This window comes from Brienomyrus brachyistius, chromosome 3, assembly GCF_023856365.1.
Source record: "Brienomyrus brachyistius isolate T26 chromosome 3, BBRACH_0.4, whole genome shotgun sequence".
Lineage (NCBI taxonomy): Eukaryota > Metazoa > Chordata > Actinopteri > Osteoglossiformes > Mormyridae > Brienomyrus > Brienomyrus brachyistius.
The window spans coordinates 33,387,127-33,406,782 of NC_064535.1; the positions used below are offsets into that span (position 1 = coordinate 33,387,127).

Here is a 19,656-nt window from a genome sequence, read left to right on the forward strand (position 1 = left end):
ATGAGTGTGCATGTCTGTACAGGCACTGGGATGAGCTTGTGTGGGTGTACAGGTATGGGGATGAGCGCGTGTGAGTATAAGGGTATGGGCATGAGCGCGTGTGTGGGTGTACAGGCACGGGCATGAGCGCGTGTGTGGGTGTACTGGCACGGGGATGAGCGCGTGTGTGGGTGTACTGGCATGGGAATGAGCGAGTGTGTGTGTATTGGTACGTGGATGAGCTCGTGTGTGGGTGTACAGGCACGGGGATGAGCGCGCGTGTGTTGTACAGGCATGGGGATGAGCTCGTGTGTGTGGGTGTACAGGCACGGGGATGAGCGCGCGTGTGTGTAGAGGTACGGGGATGAGCGCGTGTGTGGGAGTACAGGCACGGGGATGAGCGCGTGTGTGGGTGTACGGGCACGGGGATGAGCGCGCGTGTGGGTGTACAGGCACAGGGATGAGCGCGTGTGTGGGTGTACAGGCACGGGGATGAGCGTGTGTGTGGGTGTACAGGCACAGGGATGAGTGCGCGTGTCTGTACGTGCATGGGGATGAGCGCGTGTATGGGTGTAAAGGCACGGGGATGAGCGCGTGTGTGGGTGTACAGGCACGGGGATGAGCGTGTGTGTGGGTGTACAGGCACAAGGATGAGCGCGTGTGTGGGTGTACAGGCAAGGGGATGAGCGCGTGTGTGGGTGTACAGGCATGGGGATGAGCGCGTGTGTGTGTACGGGTACGGGGATGAGACCGTGTGTGGGTGTACAGGCACGGGGATGAGCGCGCGTGTGTGTACAGGCATGGGGATGAGCTCGTGTGTGTGGGTGTACAGGCACGGGGATGAGCGAGGGTGTGTATACGGGCACGGGGATGAGCGCATGTGTGGGTGTACAGGCACGGGGATGAGCGCGCGTGTGTGTAGAGGTACGGGGATGAGCGCGTGTGTGGGAGTACAGGCACGGGGATGAGCGCGTGTGTGGGTGTACGGGCACGGGGATGAGCGCGCGTGTGGGTGTACAGGCACAGGGATGAGCGCGTGTGTGGGTGTACAGGCACGGGGATGAGCGTGTGTGTGGGTGTACAGGCACAGGGATGAGTGCGCGTGTCTGTACGTGCATGGGGATGAGCGCGTGTATGGGTGTAAAGGCACGGGGATGAGCGCGTGTGTAGGTGTACAGGCACGGGGATGAGCGTGTGTGTGGGTGTACAGGCACAAGGATGAGCGCGTGTGTGGGTGTACAGGCAAGGGGATGAGCGCGTGTGTGGGTGTACAGGCATGGGGATGAGCGCGTGTGTGTGTACGGGTACGGGGATGAGACCGTGTGTGGGTGTACAGGCACGGGGATGAGCGCGCGTGTGTGTACAGGCATGGGGATGAGCTCGTGTGTGTGGGTGTACAGGCACGGGGATGAGCGGGGGTGTGTATACGGGCACGGGGATGAGCGCATGTGTGGGTGTACAGGCACGGGGATGAGCTTGTGTGTGTGTAGAGGTACGGGGATGAGCGCGTGTGTGGGAGTACAGGCACGGGGATGAGCGCGTGTGTGGGTGTACGGGCACGGGGATGAGCGCGCGTGTTGGTGTACAGGCACGGGGATGAGCGTGTGTGTGGGTGTACAGGCATGGGGATGAGCTTGTGTGTGTACAGGCACGGGGATGAGTGCGCATGTCTGTACAGGCACGGGGATGAGCTTGTGTGGGTGTACAGGCATGGGGATGAGCGCGTGTGAGTATAAGGGTATGGGCATGAGCGCGTGTGTGGGTGTATAGGCATGGGGATGACCGCGTGTGAGTATAAGTGTATGGGCATAAGCGCGTGTGTGGGTGTACAGGCACGGAGATGAGCTTGTGTGTGTGAACGGGCGCGGGGATGAGCTTGTGTGTGTGTACAGGCAAGGGGATGAGCTTGTGAGTGTGTATGGGTACGAGTATGAGTGCGTGTGTGGGTGTACAGACACGGGGATGAGCGCGTGTGTAGGTACGGGCACGGGGATGAGTGCGCATGTCTGTACGGGCACGGGGATTAGCTTGTGTGTGTGTACAGGCACGGGGATGAGCTTGTGAGTGTGTACGGGCACGGGGATGAGCGCGTGTGTTGGTGTACAGGCACGGGGATGAGTGCGCATGTCTGTACAGGCACAGGGATGAGCTTGTGTGGGTGTACAGGCATGGGGATGAGCTTGTGTGTGTGGGTGTACAGGCACGGGGATGAGAGCGTGTGTGTACGGGCACGGGGATGAGCGCATGTGTGGGTGTACAGGCACGGGGATGAGTGCGCATGTCTGTACAGGCACAGGGATGAGCTTGTGTGGGTGTACAGGCATGGGGATGAGCGCGTGTGAGTATCAGGGTATGGGCATGAGCACGTGTGTGGGTGTACAGGCACGGGGATGAGTGCGTGTGTGGGTGTACAGGCACGGGGATGAGCGCGTGTGTGGGTGTACAGGCACGGGGATGAGCTTGTGTGTGTACAGGCACGGGGATGAGTGCGCATGTCTGTATAGGCACTGGGATGAGCTTGTGTGGGTGTACAGGCATGGGGATGTGCGCGTGTGAGTATAGGGGTATGGGCATGAGCGCGTGTGTGGGTGTATAGGCACGGGGATGAGCGCGCGTGTGTGTAGAGGTACGGGGATGAGCGCGTGTGTGGGAGTACAGGCACGGGGATGAGCGCGTGTGTGGGTGTACGGGCACGGGGATGAGCGCGCGTGTGGGTGTACAGGCACAGGGATGAGCGCGTGTGTGGGTGTACAGGCACGGGGATGAGCGTGTGTGTGGGTGTACAGGCACAGGGATGAGTGCGCGTGTCTGTACGTGCATGGGGATGAGCGCGTGTATGGGTGTAAAGGCACGGAGATGAGCGCGTGTGTGGGTGTACAGGCACGGGGATGAGCGTGTGTGTGGGTGTACAGGCACAAGGATGAGCGCGTGTGTGGGTGTACAGGCAAGGGGATGAGCGCGTGTGTGGGTGTACAGGCATGGGGATGAGCGCGTGTTTGTGTACGGGTACGGGGATGAGACCGTGTGTGGGTGTACAGGCACGGGGATGAGCGCGCGTGTGTGTACAGGCATGGGGATGAGCTCGTGTGTGTGGGTGTACAGGCACGGGGATGAGCGGGGGTGTGTATACGGGCACGGGGATGAGCGCATGTGTGGGTGTACAGGCACGGGGATGAGCTTGTGTGTGTGTAGAGGTACGGGGATGAGCGCGTGTGTGGGAGTACAGGCACGGGGATGAGCGCGTGTGTGGGTGTACGGGCACGGGGATGAGCGCGCGTGTTGGTGTACAGGCACGGGGATGAGCGTGTGTGTGGGTGTACAGGCATGGGGATGAGCTTGTGTGTGTACAGGCACGGGGATGAGTGCGCATGTCTGTACAGGCACGGGGATGAGCTTGTGTGGGTGTACAGGCATGGGGATGAGCGCGTGTGAGTATAAGGGTATGGGCATGAGCGCGTGTGTGGGTGTATAGGCACGGGGATGAGCGCGCGTGTGTGTAGAGGTACGGGGATGAGCGCGTGTGTGGGAGTACAGGCACGGGGATGAGCGCGTGTGTGGGTGTACGGGCACGGGGATGAGCGCGCGTGTGGGTGTACAGGCACAGGGATGAGCGCGTGTGTGGGTGTACAGGCACGGGGATGAGCGTGTGTGTGGGTGTACAGGCACAGGGATGAGTGCGCGTGTCTGTACGTGCATGGGGATGAGCGCGTGTATGGGTGTAAAGGCACGGAGATGAGCGCGTGTGTGGGTGTACAGGCACGGGGATGAGCGTGTGTGTGGGTGTACAGGCACAAGGATGAGCGCGTGTGTGGGTGTACAGGCAAGGGGATGAGCGCGTGTGTGGGTGTACAGGCATGGGGATGAGCGCGTGTGTGTGTACGGGTACGGGGATGAGACCGTGTGTGGGTGTACAGGCACGGGGATGAGCGCGCGTGTGTGTACAGGCATGGGGATGAGCTCGTGTGTGTGGGTGTACAGGCACGGGGATGAGCGGGGGTGTGTATACGGGCACGGGGATGAGCGCATGTGTGGGTGTACAGGCACGGGGATGAGCTTGTGTGTGTGTAGAGGTACGGGGATGAGCGCGTGTGTGGGAGTACAGGCACGGGGATGAGCGCGTGTGTGGGTGTACGGGCACGGGGATGAGCGCGCGTGTTGGTGTACAGGCACGGGGATGAGCGTGTGTGTGGGTGTACAGGCATGGGGATGAGCTTGTGTGTGTACAGGCACGGGGATGAGTGCGCATGTCTGTACAGGCACGGGGATGAGCTTGTGTGGGTGTACAGGCATGGGGATGAGCGCGTGTGAGTATAAGGGTATGGGCATGAGCGCGTGTGTGGGTGTATAGGCATGGGGATGACCGCCTGTGAGTATAAGTGTATGGGCATGAGCGCGTGTGTGGGTGTACAGGCACGGAGATGAGCTTGTGTGTGTGAACGGGCGCGGGGATGAGCTTGTGTGTGTGTACAGGCAAGGGGATGAGCTTGTGAGTGTGTATGGGTACGAGTATGAGTGCGTGTGTGGGTGTACAGACACGGGGATGAGCGCGTGTGTAGGTACGGGCACGGGGATGAGTGCGCATGTCTGTACGGGCACGGGGATTAGCTTGTGTGTGTGTACAGGCACGGGGATGAGCTTGTGAGTGTGTACGGGCACGGGGATGAGCGCGTGTGTTGGTGTACAGGCACGGGGATGAGCGCGTGTGTGGGTGTACAGGCACGGGGATGAGCGCGCGTGTGTGTACAGGCATGGGGATGAGCTTGTGTGTGTGGGTGTACAGGCACGGGGATGAGAGCGTGTGTGTACGGGCACGGGGATGAGCGCATGTGTGGGTGTACAGGCACGGGGATGAGTGCGCATGTCTGTACAGGCACAGGGATGAGCTTGTGTGGGTGTACAGGCATGGGGATGAGCTTGTGTGTGTGGGTGTACAGGCACGGGGATGAGAGCGTGTGTGTACGGGCACGGGGATGAGCGCATGTGTGGGTGTACAGGCACGGGGATGAGTGCGCATGTCTGTACAGGCACAGGGATGAGCTTGTGTGGGTGTACAGGCATGGGGATGAGCGCGTGTGAGTATCAGGGTATGGGCTTGAGCACGTGTGTGGGTGTACAGGCACGGGGATGAGTGCGTGTGTGGGTGTACAGGCACGGGGATGAGCGCGTGTGTGGGTGTACAGGCACGGGGATGAGCTTGTGTGTGTACAGGCACGGGGATGAGTGCGCATGTCTGTATAGGCACTGGGATGAGCTTGTGTGGGTGTACAGGCATGGGGATGTGCGCGTGTGAGTATAGAGGTATGGGCATGAGCGCGTGTGTGGATGTATAGGCACGGGGATGAGCGCGTGTGTGTGTGTACAGGAACGGGGATGAGCGCATGTGTGGGTGTACAGGCACGGGGATGAGCGCGTGTGTGGGTGTACGGGCACGGGGATGAGCGCGTGTGTGGGTGTACAGGCACAGGGATGAGCGCGTGTGTGGGTGTACAGGCACGGGGATGAGCGCGTGTGAGTATCTGGGTATGGGCATGAGCACGTGTGTGGGGTGTACAGGCACGGGGATGACTGCGTGTGTGGGTGTACAGGCACGGGGATGAGCGCGTGTGTGGGTGTACAGGCACGGGGATGAGCTTGTGTGTGTACAGGCACGGGGATGAGTGCGCATGTCTGTATAGGCACGGGGATGAGCTTGTGTGGGTGTACAGGCACGGGGATGAGCGCGTGTGAGTATCAGGGTATGGGCATGAGCACGTGTGTGGGTGTACAGGCACGGGGATGAGCTTGTGTGTGTACAGGCACGGGGATGAGTGCGCATGTCTGTATAGGCACTGGGATGAGCTTGTGTGGGTGTACAGGCATGGGGATGTGCGCGTGTGAGTATAGGGGTATGGGCATGAGCGCGTGTGTGGGTGTATAGGCACGGGGATGAGCGCGTGTGTGTGTGTACAGGAACGGGGATGAGCGCATGTGTGGGTGTACAGGCACGGGGATGAGCGCGTGTGTGGGTGTACGGGCACGGGGATGAGCGCGTGTGTGGGTGTACAGGCACAGGGATGAGCTTGTGTGTGTACAGGCACGGAGATGAGTGCGCATGTCTGTACAGGCACGGGGATGAGCTTGTGTGGGTGAACAGGCATGGGGATGAGCGCGTGTGAGTATAGGGGTATGTGCATGAGCGCGTCTGTGGGTGTATAGGCATGGGGTTGACCGCGTGTGAGTATAAGGGTATGGGCATGAGCACGTGTGTGGGTGTACAGGCACGGGGATGAGTGCGTGTGTGGGTGTACAGGCACGGGGATGAGCGCGCGTGTGTGTATGGGCACGGGGATGAGCGCGTTTGTGGGTGTACAGGCACGGGGATGAGCGTGCGTGTATAGAGGCACGGGGATGTGCTTGTGTGTGGGTATACAGACACGGGGATGAGTGCACGTGTCTGCATGGGTACGGAGATGAGCCTGTGTGTGTGTACGGGTTTGGGGATGTGCATGTTATTGGACACCTACCTGCTGGAATCACATGCTATCAGTAGTTTATAATGTTTGAGAGTCTGATGAGTTCAAACATCACTGCATCCACTCTATTTAGCGATGCTACTTTACAAATTTTTTTTTTTCACCTCAAAAAGTGGGGTGGGGGGATCAGGGTTCTTATATAACAAAGGAGCAAACAGGAGGCAGCTGTGAATGATTAAGCAGAGGGCAGGAACAGGAGGTAACACTAAAAGGGCCCCAGGTGTGGTTTGTTAAGCCGTGTTAGTGAGAAAGAGCAGGAGGAGTGTGGCAGGCAGGATATGACAGTACGAGTATTTTATGGTAAACAACCCACACTAGTAATAGTCTGATAGATTGTTTGTGATTATTAGTGGTATATGTGTTTCCATACATTTTTTCCTGCCAAAATACTGGATATTTTGTTGGACCCTTCTGTTAAATTAGACATGATGCTATTGATGCTATTAAAGCACTGTTACTGTGCATTCAACATGCATGAAGTGACCACTTGCTTAAGTATTTTTGGCCAGAAGTACATTTGTATAATCTGAATAACAGGTGAGATAAATTTAAATTTTATTGAAGCCTGCATTCAGCTGTGAACATGGCCTGTGCTTTGTTAATGTCCATTGAGTGTGACACTGTGAACAGCCAAGTGTAGCAACATAGCTGCACAATGCTTCACTAACAGTATCAGCTAAGGGCATATGAAAGACTATAAGAAGATGGAAGACTTCTCTGTGAGGAAGATGTGGTTTCAGTGGACAGGAAGCAGCTCCTGGTTAACAGGCTAAATACTCTCACAAAGAAAGATGCATCCCCTCACAGGAACAACAAGGAACACCAAATTTATTTTTATATAGCCCATTATCACAACATTACATCGTCTCAAAGCGCTTTACAGCATCCGCACCCAAAGCCCCCAGTGAGCAAGCCAAAGGTGACAGTGGCAAGGAAAAACTCCAAAGAAGGAAGAAACCTTGGGAGGGACCAGACTCAAAGGGGGAGCCCATCCTCCAGGGGTGGGCAGGGAGAGTCAAATAAAGGAGACTGCACATATACTTTTTTTGTGTTTGGTTTTAGTTATTTTTTAGTTTTTAGTTTTAGCTTAGTTTTTAGTTGCTTTTCCATTTGGCTTTCAATACTGGCGCATGTTTGACATCCATGCTTCCTGAGGTGATCGGTGACCACACGATGGGCTTCCCTCTTAGCCACAGTGTACCCATCACTGCACTGGGGCACTGGGATCTGCACAGACCACACGATGGGCTTCCCTCTCAGCCACAGTGTCCCCATCACTGCACTGGGGCACTGGGATCCGCACAGACCACACGATGGGCTTCCCTCTTAGCCACTCCGACACCTCAACCAGCAGCAACCCAGCTTTCTCCCTTCCAAGTACTGGCCAAACCTGCTTAGCTTCAGGTGGATTATCTAGGCTCAGCTGCAGGTAGTGTGGCTGCTGACCAATGCAGGCCTGAGCTGAACATTCTGGAATTTTTTTAAAAGCATTTTGAAGAGGTGACAATGTCATGCTTTGGTATAAAAGGAGAACTGACAAAAAGTTGAGTTATTTACAAGGAAGGAAGAACTGAAGCTTGTCTCTTTGCCCAAAGCTTCATTATAAAAATACACCAATGATCTAACTTTAATGCACCATTAGAAAGAATTGACTGATTTTACCCAATGCGGTGCATAATCTTATTAAAAGATTTTAAATGAGTTACAGAATCTGGAGAAATACCTATGTCTGAAGAAGAACAGCGCTGAATGCCGGCGTTTTTCGATTCCTCAGATGGCAATTCATTAACTGACATGTTTCTGTAAAATTCCTTTCCTGGTTAGATTTTTGTCACAGGAGTGAGGCACGGGTTGTAGTTAGTGATCATGGTCACAAGGGGGCGACAGAACGGCACTGTGACTCTTCAAGCAGGCCACGGGGCAGACAGGGCTCACGATAACAACTTTATTTTAACATTAAAGCATGTGACACATTCACATTGATTATACTCATGTCGGAATAATTTCAGTGCTGTAGTTTTTTATAGGGGGAGAGTCCAGGTGGACATCTGATGAAGAAGGGTTGCCAGGTGAGTCTCCATACCTCCCCCTGCTGGGCTGAGGGAGCGTGTGTGGATATGCCAGCATTTTCTGTGGAGGAAGTACAGTGAAGAGACAGGAAGCAGCTCTCACTTATTTATCAGATCATTTATTTATCAGATGTTTTCATCCAAAGCAACATACATCTTAGAGGAAGCCGGGTCAGACCAAGGGCCCAACACTGACCTCAGGCACCCAGTTCTATCCTGCTCAGCCACAAAGTCGCCCATTAGCTGCTGACACAGAGTTTGTTTTTAATGCCCAGTGGAAGTTTCCTGAAGGCCCCTGCACCAGTTACAGAGCGGTGCTTTATTTGGGTTACAGTGCAGCAGAGTGACAATCAAACCTAAACATGTTCATCATTCAAGACATTAGAGAAATGAGCAGTTAATGAAGCGAGTGGCAAATAGCAGAGTGAGGAGTGGAAGAGAGACTTTGGTCAGTGCCACGAGTCCAGGAAGTGCGTCAGACCAGTGTGTCAGAGTCAGACCAGTGCGGCGGAGCCAACACCGTGCTATAGGATTCCTGTCCTGCTTCTGCTGAAGGATAACAGAGGGGTGACACAATGCCCAGCTGCACGGGGAGGATGGAGAATCTGAACTTGGAATCATCCCTGGCACAAACACCGTGGAGGAGAGACGTACACACTACCACAGTGAACAGGGACAGCTGAGAGAGTGCTTTGTGCACAATGCACTCCTGCAGATTTGATGATCTGCAACAAAACCAATCAAAAACTGGAATCCTGGGAAGTTCTAAGCAAACTGAAACCTTTAAATATCTGCAAAATGTGCACATATACACATAACTCTACATAAATGCCTGGTTGGTGGTTTTAGGCCACTGGGTTTGATCCCTGATATCGTCATTTTTCACTATACATCATATTTCCATAAACTGCTGACTCAAAAACTGCAGGGTGTCTGTCACTGGCTGCAGGCTTCAGCATCTGGGAGAAGAACCACAAGACATTATGTGGACACACGGTATTAAAAAAGGTCTTTGGTTCCCTGCGCTCCTTATAAGCGACTCACCATCAGAGTATCATAGTCCGGTGACTGATTCTTCACATCTAGAGCTGCGTAAGTGTCACTGTGAGAATCGGGAGGATGTCTCTGTGGAGACAAAATGTTACTTATAAGGGTTTTGCTTAGTATTTGCATTAAGTTACGGAAGATTTTATCTAGAATGACTATTTTACCCATTTCTGATATTTAACTGGAGAAATTCAGGTTTAATTCCTCATTCATCGGTGCTACACTGGGACCCCGACGAGGGAGGACAGATCAGTAACTACAGGTCACTGAGTACAGATCAGTAACTACAGGTCACTGAGTACAGGTCTCTGACTACTACAAGTATTTGACTACAAGTCATTGACTACAAGTAATAGAGGATGTATAAATCACAGGTTTCCTTTTTGTTAAAATTTTATATACTGCTGAAAACTCTTTTGGAATTGAGTTCTGTACATGGTGATTCGGATTTATGGGCTTGTAGTCTTACATGTACTCCGACCAAAGGAGCTGACTGTTAATAGACCAGCAGTTTGGTTCTTCTGTAAATGTGGTCTTCTTGCTGTTACACTGAACACCTTACATTACAGTCATTTTACCTGAGCTCCGTCTCCCCTGTGACCTTCCTCACTCAGTACACCAGTCTTCCTCCTAACAGACACAGTATCAGGAAGACCTTCAGCAGGAACATGGTACACTGACAAGGTAATGTGTAATAGATGTGGCCCAACCAGTAATGTGCAAAAAGCAGCCAATACAATAATGCTAATTATTACAGCTACAACAGCCACTAGCGTCAGAGACTGGGATGAGGGGTTACTATGGAGACACAGGGGTCACACTGAGGGAGATCTGCTAACCAGCTAACTGGGGCCCAGTTAGGTTAGCTGGTAAGAGGTGATCAGCTGTGAGGATAAAGTGAAAGGGAAAACAGCGGGAACTGGAGAGAGAATGGGGGCTCTTGGGGGACTGGGGGAGGCGCTGAGGGCATCACCCTGGGTTTCTGCTCGGCACACTGCCTTTGATTATGTTCATTTAGGGTTAATCTTTGGTGATATATGTGTGTTTGTGTCAATGAGCATGATGACTGAAGAGAGGTAGCCAGTGATGGGTAGCCAGTTACCAGAGTCTCGGAATAAACTGTAAGATCAATCAATAAACAAATATCACAAATACACAGCGTTTTAAAAAGCATACATTATTTTACAGTGAATGAATAATAAAACACTCACCTCATTATGCAGATTGTTACAGCTAAAACAGGCAGTAGTATCCCCAAACACACCAGTATCACTGTCATCGGGTTATAGTGAGGGAATCCAGGGTAAATACAGGCTGTATCAATAAAACATGCATGTTAATCAAGCCAACTTATTTTTAAACATGGACATTTCGTTCCTCTGCCTTAATCTAAGGCACAAACACATTGCAGTGAGGGAATCCAGGGTAAATATGGGCTATATCAATAAAACATGCATGTTAATCAAGCCATCCATCCATCCATCCATCCATCCATCCATCCATCCATTATCTTCCGCTTATCCAGGGTCGGGTCATGGGGGCAGCAGTCTCAGCAGGGAAACCCAGACTTCCCTCTCCCCGGCCACTTCATCTAACTCCTCTGGGGGGATCCCGAGGCGTTCCCAGCCCAGCCGGGAGACTTAGTCTCTCCAGCGTGTCCTGGGTCTTCCCCGGGGTCTCCTCCAAGTGGGACATGCCCGGAACACCTCCCCAGGGAGGCGTCCCGGAGGCATCCGAATCAGATGCCCGAGCCACCTCATCTGGCTCCTCTCGATGCGGAGGAGCAGCGGCTCTACTCTGAGTCCCTCCCGAATGACTGAACTCCTCACCCTATCTCTAAGGGAGAGCCCAGCCACCCTGCGGAGGAAACTCATTTCGGCCGCTTGCACCCGCGACCTCGTTCTTTCGGTCACTACCCATAGCTCATGACCATAGGTGAGGGTAGGAACGTAGATCGACTGGTAAATTGAGAGCTTTGCCTTTTGGCTCAGCTCTCTCTTCACCATGACAGACCAATGCAGCGCCCGCATGACTGCTGACGCCGCACCGATCCGCCTGTCGACCTCCCGTTCCATCGTTCCCCCACTCGTGAACAAGATCCCGAGATACTTAAACTCCTCCACTTAGGGGAGGACCCCATCCCCAACCCAGAGAGAGCATTCTACCCTTTTCCGGCTGAGAACCATGGTCTCGGATTTGGAGGTGCTGATTCTCATCCCAGCCGCTTCACACTCGGCTGCGAACTGCCCCAGTGAGAGCTGAAGGTCACGGTCCAATGAGGCCAACAGAACCACATCATCCGCAAAAAGCAGAGACCTAATCCTGAGGTCACCGAACCGGACACCCTCAACGCCCTGGCTGCGCCTAGAAATTCTGTCCATTAAAGCTATGAACAGAATCGGTGACAAAGGGCAGCCCTGACGGAGTCCAACCCTCACCGGAAACAAGTCCGACTTATTGCCGCCCATGCGGACCAGGCTCTGGCACCGGTCATACAGGGACCGAACCGCCCTTAAAAGGGGGCCCGGAACCCCATACTCCCAGAGCACTCCCCACAGGACTCCCCGAGGGACACGGTCGAATGCCCTTTCCAAGTCCACAAAACACATGTAGACTGGTTGGGCAAACTCCCATGAACCCTCCAAAACCCTGCTGAGAGTATAGAGCTGGTCCACTGTTCCACGGCCAGGGCGAAAACCACACTGCTCCTCCTGAATCCGAGGCTCGACAATCCGGCGGACCCTCCTCTCCAGGATCCCCGAATAGACCTTACCAGGGAGGCTGAGGAGTGTGATCCCCCTATAGTTGGAGCACACCCTCCGGTCCCCCTTCTTTAAAGAGGGGGACCACCACCCCGGTCTGCCAGTCCTGAGGCACTGCCCCCGATGTCCACGCGATGCCGCAGATGCGTGTCAGCCAGGACAGCCCCACAGCATCCAGAGCCTTGAGGAACTCCGGGCGAATCGCATCCACCCCCGGGGCCTGGCCACCGAGGAGCTTTTTGACCACCTCAGTGACCTCCGCCCCAGAAATAGGCGAGTCCACCCCCAAGTCCCCACACTCTGCATCCATATCGGAAGGCGTGTCGGTGGGATTGAGGAGGTCTTCGAAGTATTCCTTCCACCGACCCAAGACGTCCCGAGTTGAGGTCAGCAGCGCACCATCCCCACCATAAATAGTGTTGATGCTGCACTGCTTTCCCGCCCGGAGCCGCCGGATGGTGGACCAGAATCTCCTCGAAGCCGTCCGGAAGTCGTTCTCCATGGCCTCGCCAAACTCCTCCCACACCCGAGTTTTTGCCTCAGCAACCGCCAAAGCCGCATCCCGCTTAGCCTGCCGGTAGCCGTCAGCTGCGTCTGGAGTCCCACAGGCCAGAAAGGCCCAATAGGACTCCTCCTTCAGCTTGACGGCATCCCTTACCACCGCTGTCCACCAGCGGGTTCGGGGATTGCCGCCGCGACAGGCACCGACCACCTTACGGCCGCAGCTCCGGTCAGCCGCCTCAACAATGGAGGCACGGAACATGGCCCATTCGGACTCAATGTCCCCCGCCTCCCCCGGGATATGGGAGAAGTTCTGCCGGAGGTAGGAGTTGAAACTCTCCCTGACAGGGGGTTCTGCCAGACGTTCCCAGCAGACCCACACTATACGCTTGGGCCTGCCAGTCCTGGCCGGCTTCCTCCCCCACCAGCGAAGCCAACCCACCACCAGGTAGTGATCAGTTGACAGCTCCGCCCCTCTCTTCACCCGAGTGTCCAAGACATGCGGCCGCAAGTCCGACGACACGACTACAAAGTCGATCATCGAACTGCGGCCTAGGGTGTCCTGGTGCCAAGTACACATATGGACACCCTTATGCCTGAACATGGTGTTCATTATGGATAATCCGTGACGAGCACAGAAGTCCAACAACAAAACACCGCTCGGGTTCAGATCGCGGGGGCCGTTCCTCCCAATCATGCCCCTCCAGGTCTCACTGTCGTTGCCCACGTGAGCATTGAAGTCCCCCAGCAGAACAAGAGAGTCCCCAGGAGGAGCGCTCTCCAACACCCCTTCCAAGGACTCCAAAAAGGGTGGGTATTCTGAACTGCCGTTTGGCGCATAAGCGCAAACAACAGTCAGAACCCGTCCCCCCACCCGAAGGCGAAGGGAGGCTACCCTCTCGTCTACTGCGGTAAACCCCAATGTACAGGCACCCAGCCTGGGGGCAATAAGTATGCCCACGCCCGCTCGGCGCCTTTCCCCGCGGGCAACTCCAGAGTGGAAAAGGGTCCAACCCCCCTCAAGGAGACTGGTTCCTGAGCCCAAGCCGTGCGTCGAGGTGAGCCCGACTATATCTAGCCGGAACTTCACAACCTCGCGCACCAGTTCAGGCTCCTTCCCCATCAGAGAGGTGATATTCCATGTCCCTAGAGCTAGCTTCTGTAGCCGAGGATCGGACCGCCAAGGTCCCTGCCTTTGGCCGCCGCCCAGATCACATTGCACCCGACCCCTATGGCCCCTCCCATGGGAGGTGAGCCCATTGGAAGGTTAATCAAGCTAACTTATTTTAATCATGGACATTTTATTCCTCTGCCTTAATCTAAGTAACTATTACTCTTAATTCTGTTTCTGTGGGCATTTTTATACAGTTTTGGAAAAGTTTTGGAACCAAGATTTTGAGAATCAGACTGTGCTGTTGATTACCAGGATCAGACTACATACTCACACTGAAGATTAAGTATCAGGGTACTGGACACAGTCCCTATGTATCCCTTCAATGCACAGGAGTAATTTCCAGAGTGATTATAGGAGACAGGGTTGAAGTGAATAGTGGACAGTGTGTCTGTGATTGGCTTGTTGTCCTTAAACCAGGTGAATTCTGATTGGCTGAGAGAGCAGTTCTCTGAGCCACATGTCAGATTCACAGAATCTCCTTCTATCAATAATCCTTTTCCTGTAGATGACGTCACCATCACCTTTAATTCTGAAATCATACCCAGAAGAAGAAAGGGTGAGGTATTTGTGTCACAGGCTCTAACAATATGGCAAAACCTAAAGCTGTAAATCAGCATTATTGTCCAGAGCCACATGTTATACACTGAATCCCAGTTAGCTTCTCATTGCTATAATCTGCTTGCTGTTACACATGTTCTTCTCAGAGCTGGTATTCTCCTGTTCATTAATGAGCCCATCAGCACTATCTCACTCAGTGATTTCTAAATGAAAATAGGCATAGAATACAAACAATCTGGTTATGCTGTGTGATACAAAAATAAGGTGAAAGTGCAGGACAGTACAGACTCACCACCGACTCGCAGTTCTACTCCAGGCTGAGCGCACAGTTCACACCCACCAGCTGTGAAACTGAATCTATACAGTCCGGCATCAGCGTCTGTAATGTTCTTTATCATTAATGTACAGTTGTTCTCCATGTTCCCCAAGACCTCTGCTCTGTCTCTATACTCAGTACTAATATTTATTTTATGACTCTGCCAGACATATGATTTTCCAGCACAGTCCTCAGCATTATGGCTCCACATCATCGACTCCACTCTGTATGACTCTGGATCATTAAATTGACAGTAAATGACCACAGTCGATCCTCTCACTGCACACAGGGTTCTCTCTGTATAATATACAGACCATGCACCACCTAGAACCCACAAAACATATTGAAAAGTTATATCAACGTTGTTTGCTGCTTTAAGAAAAATGCTGTTGTGCTGCTATTTAACTTGAATAATAAAATCAATTTTTGGAGACTTTACTGCCTTTTAAAGTGTTGGACTCATTTCCAGAGTGATGCTTAGAGACAGGATTACAGTGAAGTATGGACTGCGTTTCTCTGATTGGCTGGATGTTCTTAAACCAGGTGGATTCTGATTGGCTGAAAGAGCAACTCTCTGTACCACATGTTAAATCCACAATGTCTCATATGTTCAGAAATCATATGTTCTTACACATAGGGATACCAAGAGTGTACATTATTTCCTCTGCTTTTCTCACAAGTACCATCTTGTAGTGGGGCACGGTATCGCATTTCCTTCACTGGCAAGGCACCCTTCAGAGGTAATCTTCCTCCCATTACAAGAGTATTTCATCATGTTTTCTTACTTGGAAGGGCACCTCAGAGGGAATCATTTTCCTCCAATAGAAGGGCACTTCATAATGCCTCCCTTTTCCATTGGAGGGGTACCCATCGGGGCTGTTTAGACCATTGAAAGGGCACCTTATTGGGCATTACAATACATTTCCTCCACAAGATGGGCACTCATAAAGATACTTCATCACAATCTCTTACTTAATAGAGCACATCATCTCACATGAAAGTGGCACCCTACGTGGCACTAAATCTTGTGAAGTGCAGCCAGTAGCATGTTGTCGCCGCTCTAAAGGGTACATTAGAATTTTAATATGTTTTTTCAGTTATGGGGACACCAGGGGGCTGGTGGCTGCTCCCCCCCCCTTAGTCTACCATTGGCTAGATTGTTATGTTTGGTGATACCATTGGCTGGAAATATTTTCAACAAGACTTACCATCAACTTTTAGAGTCACTCCATCCGGACCAGTCCATTTTCCACGTTCCTCATTGGTAATAAACTTGAATCTATACACTCCAGCATCAGCGTCTGTAATGTGCTTTATCCGTAATGTACAGTTATTCTCTTTGTCCCCCAAACACTCTGCTCTGCCTCTGTACTGACTACTGACATATATATTACTACTGTGACAGACATATGGTGTGTCTATACAGTCACTATCATTATGACACCACATGATTGTCTCCACTTTGTAACCCTCTGGATAATCATACCCACAGGGAATGACCACAGTAGATCCTCTCGCAGCACAGACTGGCTTCTCTGGGTACCGTACATTCCAGTCGCGACTCATGACCCCTGGAAAACAGCAATTATAAAAAATAACCTCTGTGTCAGTTTTTAAAATGGGGAACATTGTGACCGGTCACCAAAGAGAAAAGCATTTCTTTGCCAGATATGCCAACATAGAGAATCAGACTGGATTCATGACCTAGAGTTGGGGTTCTCACCCCCCGGGCTGTGGTCAGTATTCTACCGGCCGAGGAACCCTGGAGGTTTGCTTATATACTCTTAATTCACATCTGAAACAATCACCAATGGATCCACTGCCCCCCCTCCAGCCTGTTTTAATGGTTATAAATGCTGATGATAAATGGCAGGAGGTTTGAAGCAGTGACCTCACTGCAGGACATGCCTTACCGTGACTGGTGTGCTTTTCTTAAATTAAATATAACTCAGATGCACTGTGTGTCTTTATCTCATATGAGAAACATTTCTAAACCACAGAAAGACAGAAAATGGTAGAAATGCCTCTGCTGGACCCCAAACAGTCCCACTGGACATTCCTCTCCAGCAAACATCCCCTCTCACCTCAAATCAGCCATTATGAGGCTGGAATTATACCAACTAAACAGTAACTGCAGCATGAAGAAGGATTCGGTTCTGAACAAAAAACTCTGACAAATACTGGATAGTCATTGCTCTTACCAGGTAAGACGAGCACAGCCAGGCCCCAGAAGGTCAGAGAGTCTCCAGCTCCCATCTCTGCTGCTCTGAGCTCTTTATCACTCACAGTCTGCTCGGAGATGGCGGATAGTACTTATGTATCTTGAGTGAGAATAAGACTTAACACCTCCTTTGCCTTTTCAGCACTGTGAATATTAACACATTATCTTCCTTTCTTCCAATTAGCTCTACAAAAACACTTCCTCTTTTATGATCTAAATTTCAGCACTTTGGTGACGCAGTGCCCAGCGCAGTGCAGAAGGGCTCCTGTGGTACAAACCACAGCTAATTCTGATGACAGTCTTAGGAGTAACGTGCCGCGGACATGAGAATTTGGCTTTCGATACTGGCGCATGTTTGACATCCATGCTTCCTGAGGTGATCGGTTGTACAGATAGTCTTCTTTATGCAAAACTGCATTGTGAGAATAATATGAGGGAAGGTGGAAAGAACCCCAGAAGGAGACTTTATTTATATAACATAAGACATAGGACAGGTCCTTATGTGGACCTGGTGGAAACTGGAGAAACAACAGGGAACACAGGAAAGGGAGACACGGATATACAAGATTAACGAGGGACTGCCATGATTCAGGTGTTGATAGTTGGGAATAATGAGCAGAACATAACTGGGAAGAATTAAGAGGGTTCAGGAGGGCCAGCAGCAACTGGAGATAGACAGGACTGGCTGTGACAGAGCCCCCTGGCCCAAGGTGTGCACTCTGAGCATGGGAGACACCTCCATGACTGGGATGGGACTCACAGGACCAAAGACACGGCACACCAGACAGGGGTCAGACGACACCGAACAGGACTAGAGGGGCAGAATCACAGGACAGGGCACACAGCACAACTAGGGGCACAGAACCAGCCAGGGCAGGACGAGGGACACAAAAGACAACAGAAGACACCAGAAACACAACACCTGGACAGGGCAGACAGGTAGAGGGACAAAGAGGACAGGAAAGGAGACATGGGAGGCTGAACAGAGGACGCAGACTGAGGTCAAATAGTGGCATGAAAGGGTGCAGGACAGGGGATCAGGTGGGACTGGGGGGATCCTCCAGGGAGTCCCCTGCATCTTGGGTAGGTGGACGACAAAGGCTGAAGGGCTGAGGGTTTGGTCATGAGTGAGGCGGAACAGCAGCACCAGGGGGCACTTAGCAGGACTGGAGGGTGCCAAAGGCGCAGAGGCTGTTGAGGGGCCAGCAGGGCCAGAGGACACCGATGGGACAGGAGAGCCGGAGGATGCAGAGGGTACAGGAGTGCCGGAGGGTGCAGTACTGTGACCCTTCAAGCAGGCCAAGGGGCAGACAGGGCTCACGCTAATAACTTTATTTTAACATTAAAGCATGTGACACATTCACATTGATTATACTCATGTCTGAATAATTACAGTGCTGTAGGTTTTGATAGGGGGAGAGTCCAGGTGGACATCTGATGAAGAAGGGTTGCCAGGTGAGTCTCCATACCTCCCCCTGCTGGGCTGAGGGAGCGTGTGTGGAAGTGCCAGCATTTTCTGTGGAGGACGTAGAGTGAAGAGACAGGAAGCAGCTCTCACTTATTTATCAGATAATTTATTTATCAGATGTTTTCATCCAAAGCAACATACATCTTAGAGGAAGCCGGGTCAGACCAAGGGCCCAACACTGACCTCAGGCATTTAGTTCTATCCTGCTCAGCCACAAAGTCGCCCATTAGCTGCTGACACGGAGTTTGTTTTTAATGCCCAGTGGAAGTTTCCTGAAGGCCCCTGCGCCAGTTACAGAGCGGTGCTTTATTTGGGTTACAGTGCAGCAGAGTGACAACCAAACCTAAACATGTTCATCATTCAAGACATTAGAGAAATGAGCAGTTAATGAAGCGACTGGCAAATAGCAGAGTGAGGAGTGGAAGAGAGACTTTGGTCAGTGCCACGAGTCCAGGAAGTGCGTCAGACCAGTGTGTCAGAGCCAGACCAGTGTGTCGGAGCCAACACCGTTCTGTAGGATTCCTGCCCTGCTTCTGCTGAAGGATAACAGAGGGGTGACACACTGCCCAGCTGCACGGGGAGGATGGAGAATCTGAACTTGAAACCTTTAAATATCTGCAAAATGTGCTGGTGATTTTAGGCCACAGGGTTTGATCCCTGATATCGTCCTTTTTCACTATACATCATATTTCCATAAACTGCTGACTCCTGAACTGCAGGGTGTCTGTCACTGGCTGCAGGCTTCAGCATCTGGGAGAAGAACCACAAGACATTATGTGGACACACGGTATTAAAAAAGGTCTTTGGTTCCCTGCACTCCTTATAAGAGACTCACCATCAGAGTATCATAGTCAGGTGACTGATTCTTCACATCTAGAGCTGCGTAAGTGTCACTGTGAGAATCGGGAGGACGTCTCTGTGGAGACAAAATGTTACATAAAAGGGTTTTGCTTAGTATTTGCATTAAGTTACGGAAGATTTTATCCAGAATGACTATTTTACCCATTTCTGATAGATATTCTGATATTTGCGGCCAACAGCAGGGGGAG

The 19,656-nt window shown here is 52.1% G+C and overlaps 2 protein-coding genes and 2 long non-coding RNA genes across 12 annotated transcripts in view; 2 read left to right on the plus strand and 2 right to left on the minus strand.

Annotated features, from left to right (window-relative positions):
• Nucleotides 1–19,656, plus strand: part of LOC125739107 (inosine-5'-monophosphate dehydrogenase 1b) — a 54,220-nt gene that overhangs the window by 34,200 nt on the left and 364 nt on the right. The window lies entirely within an intron of this gene.
• LOC125739112 (transmembrane protein 53-like) overlaps nucleotides 1–19,656 on the plus strand; it is a 188,464-nt gene that overhangs the window by 18,249 nt on the left and 150,559 nt on the right. The gene's annotated exons all lie outside the window — the stretch shown is intronic.
• Nucleotides 1–19,656, minus strand: part of LOC125739121 (uncharacterized) — a 51,129-nt gene that overhangs the window by 12,728 nt on the left and 18,745 nt on the right. The window lies entirely within an intron of this gene.
• Nucleotides 8,660–19,121, minus strand: LOC125739120 (uncharacterized). The gene is made up of 2 exons (XR_007397059.1): nucleotides 18,951–19,121; nucleotides 8,660–8,916 (listed from the first exon to the last, which is right to left on the minus strand). It is a non-coding gene; the product is annotated as an uncharacterized LOC125739120 (long non-coding RNA).